At 45.0% G+C, this 3,877-nt stretch overlaps 1 non-coding gene across 1 annotated transcript; it reads right to left on the bottom strand.

Moving 5' to 3' along the window:
• Positions 1-545: 545 nt before the first annotated feature.
• LOC141636276 (small nucleolar RNA R71) lies at positions 546-652 on the bottom strand. The gene has a single exon (XR_012540898.1). It is a non-coding gene; the product is annotated as a small nucleolar RNA R71 (small nucleolar RNA).
• Positions 653-3,877: the final 3,225 nt, after the last annotated feature.

The raw sequence follows: 3,877 nt of genomic DNA, 5'->3' as shown, positions 1-3,877 counted from the left end.
AATCCTTGCGCGAGTAGAGACGATCACAAAGGCTATAAAAGACAGAGGAAGAGCTGAGTACTCTATCAAGTTACTACGAGAACGCTCTGTTCGAAAAAGATCCACCTACATCTCCTGCCTCTACTTCTTCAGCTGAGACAGTCACTTCTCCAGAAATTCCAGTCATTGCTGAAGAAGCAACTATTGCTAGTCACTCAGAGCCGACAGCTGCGAATCTCTACAAAGGATTCGAACTACCTGGGGAGGCGAGAAAATTCGAGCCGAAGCCTTCCTATATTAACCTGGTTGAGAGAAACCAGTTCGGGGGAGCTGCAAATGAAGATGCAGCCAAGCATATGGAGATTTTTATTGATTATTGCTGCTCTATACCCCCGCCGACCGGTGTGACCAAGGACTAGATCAAGGAGACCATGTTCATTTGCTCCCTTCGTGATGCTGCAAGGGAGTGGTATAGAGATCTGGATTGAGTCGCTCATGGGATCACCGACTAGAATTCATTGGCCTTGGCATTCTACAAGAAATACTTCTCTGCCTCGAAGACAAATGCCATTAGATCTCAGATCACGAGCTTTAAACAGGGGCCTGATGAGAACTTTCATGAAGCATGGGTCCGTTTCAAGAAACTGGTACGAACCATACCGCACCATGGGTTCGAAAAATGGAGTCTTTGCAATCAATTCTATAATGGGCTGTATGACGATCAGAGGGCTATTTTGGATGCTGCAGCCAATGGCCGATTTGCTGAGAATATGGGAGAGACTAAGGAGTGGAATATCATTGATGACTTAGCCACCCATAAAGCTGAATATGGGAATTCCAGAGGCAATCAAAGGAGAGCTGCTGAATATTCCTCGGTTGCCGCACTAGAAGCTCTCACTGCAAGGTTTGACAAATATGAGTTAGGAGGAGCTTCTAAAGGAGGGATTTACCATGTTAATGCTGTTTCAGACGGTCCTTTCGTCTGTAGAAGATGTGGATCTGAGGGGCATGTCTCAGAAAATTGTTCTGTCCCCTTTGAGTCTTGCGCTGCCTTTCAACATTATAGGTAGACAAACACGTACTATGAGCCGAATGTCCACCCCAACTTGAGGTGGAGTAGCCAGAATGTCCTGAATCCAACTCAACCTCCACAACAGTAGCAGCAGCAAGCCTATGTGCCTCCACATAAGCAGCCATATCAAAAGCCTTCGTATGTTCCTCAGCAGCAGCAACAATCCCAAAATTCCGAGTTCACCGAGTTGAAGAACTTATTGCGGAAGGAGTCCCAAGCTAGAGAGGCCGGGATGAAGATGCTAGAGAGCCAAATTGCTCAATTGGCTAGCAAGAATACCATTCGAGCTCCGGGACACTTACCAACTCAAACCGACCAAAAAGAGACCCTTAATGCCATCACGTGGAGGAGTGGGTCCACCCTGGAGGGGCCTGCTATGGTCGAGGATGATGCTGCAAAAGATGAGGCGAAACCGAGTCAAAACAAAGCTGGAACGAGCAAAGGAAAGAAAAAGGCGTCTACCAGGTATATCAGTCGATCGACTGACACACCCGGTCGATCGACTGACACACCCGGTCGATCGACTGAAGTGCGAGTTACAGAAACTTCTGGTCCTGTTCCACTCAGTCGATCAACTGACATCACTGGTTGATCGACGGAGATCATTGCTGATAGTGAGATTTTTCGTCCTCCGATGCCCGACAACTTGAGGGATCATTTGTTTCGGGGTATGACAGTCCCGAAAATATTGGGGAAAGACCCGAGTGCTGATGGGTAAGTCCCGGCTCCGAAGTACGACCCGATGTCGATCAATGGTTCAGATTTGAGACGGTTTGAAGAGGGTTCAAGCTTCAACAAGGAGAAAGTAGTGGACTTTCAGCCTAAGTCCACGGATACCGGCATACGCGATTTAGAGGAGAGGGCTAAGCTACTTCTTACAGCCCCATATCCGGAAAGACTAGTGCCGACGAAGGAACAGGTATCTTTCAATAAATTTGAAAAAGTTATTCGTAGCTTGAATGTACAAGTGCCTTTGCTTGAGTTAGTTAATCAAGTGCCTGCTTACACTAAATTCATGAAACAACTCTTGTCTAAGAAAAAGTCACTTGAAAATGTGCATACTGTCGCATTAACCAAAGAGTCATGCTCTTATTTGTCTCACACTGCACCTAAAAACAAGAAGACCCGGGTAGTTTTTCTGTTCGTTGCAATATAGGTACCTTCTCCATTGAGAAGGCATTATGTGACTTAGGAGCTAGTATAAGTGTAATGCCCTTGAGTCTTTCTAGGAAGCTAAAATTGACTAGGTTCGCAGTGACAGACATGACAGTAGATATGGCTGACCGATCTGCGGTCCAGCCAATAGGAGTCTTAGAGGACATCCCCGTGCAAATAGGGAGGTTTTTCTTCCCTGTTGACTTCGTCAAACTTGACATGCCTGAGGATGCCCATATTCCCATTATTTTGGGTAGGCCATTTCTGCACACTGCTGGTGCAGTCATAGATGTTGGTTCGGGTACCTTGACTTTTAAAGTAGGGAAGCACTCTATTGTCTTTGCCCAACCTGCTAAGAAGAAGGACCCTATGTGGCCTGTGACTTGCAATACGGTTTCTGAAAAGAAATCTTACTTTGTGCTTCCTCACATTCCTATCTCTACTCCCATTCATGTTGTAACCCCTCCGCCCCAGATTGGGAGCAAATTGGAGGAAGATTTGTCTATTTCTGATACTGCAGGAGCTGGTTTGGGGAAGGAAGTGCTGCAAGTTGCTCCAACTGTGAAGAAGCCGATCATTCAAAGAGGTGGTCTTGGTTGCCTTAGCTATGGCACTGATGAGGAAGTTGATGACGAGCCGGTCAAAGTGAGAAAGTCCGATTTGGATTCTGACGAGTCCGAAGACATCATTGACTGGGGAGATGATGAAAGTGTAGATCCGTTGAGCCATACGGACGTGGAAGCTACGAAGGGTGCAACTGATAAGATAAGCACCGTTGAGGCTACCTCTAGTAGCCAGAAGCCAACGAAGTGGGCCATACCATGGCCATTCTTGATCAACTATTAGTTGATCAAATGCTTTATCAAACATTTACTTTATTGCTTTTACGACTATTTATCGTATTTTGTGTGCACGAGACTTCGCATTTATTTTTGTTGCTTAGGATTTTTATACGCTTTAGACTTTACTTTGGGTTTTGCACAATTTTAGGCTCGTATTATTGTGCATTTGCAGGTTTTTAGACCTCATTAGCTCAAGTACTTGAGCAAATACGAAGAAATCAGAAAGTTACAGCAGCTTTCCCAGTCGATCGACTGCCTTACATGGTCGATCGACTGAGTTGCGCATCTCAGGAGTTTCTGTTCCTATTCACTTTGGTCGATCGACTGCCATCTATGGTCGATCGACCATCGCCACATTCACACATTCACGACGTTTCCCCTGCTGTGTTGGGTCGTTTTGCGGGATTAAGGGAGTTTTCTACTCTATTTTATTTCCCGACTCATTTCTGATTTCTTCCATTTTCGTAGCTTTGCACATAATTACCGCTCCTTCATTGCTTTCTCGGTTTTATGCGTGTGGTTCTTTGTTTGTCTTTTCAGGTATTTATTGGTAGCACTGCTGGCTACTGAAACCTCCTAGCTCACGCTGGTTTGGGGAGGTTTCCCTTGCTGCGCTTAAAGTCTTGTGAGTTTCTAAGTCTTTACTTCATGTCTTATTTATTTAATCTTCTCGCAATTTCCCGTTTCTCTTTTTTTTTTCATTACATGATTTTGCACAATGGGGACATTGTGCGATTTGGTTTGGGGAAGGGTTTTGTGTCGCATATCATTTGCTTGCATTCACGTTTACATTCTGTTTTGCATTGTTTATTTCATTTTATATATGTAT

Source organism: Silene latifolia, chromosome Y, assembly GCF_048544455.1.
Source record: "Silene latifolia isolate original U9 population chromosome Y, ASM4854445v1, whole genome shotgun sequence".
NCBI lineage: Eukaryota > Viridiplantae > Streptophyta > Magnoliopsida > Caryophyllales > Caryophyllaceae > Silene > Silene latifolia.
The sequence above is the reverse complement of the archived record's forward strand: the minus strand, read 5'-3'. Positions and strand labels throughout refer to the sequence as shown.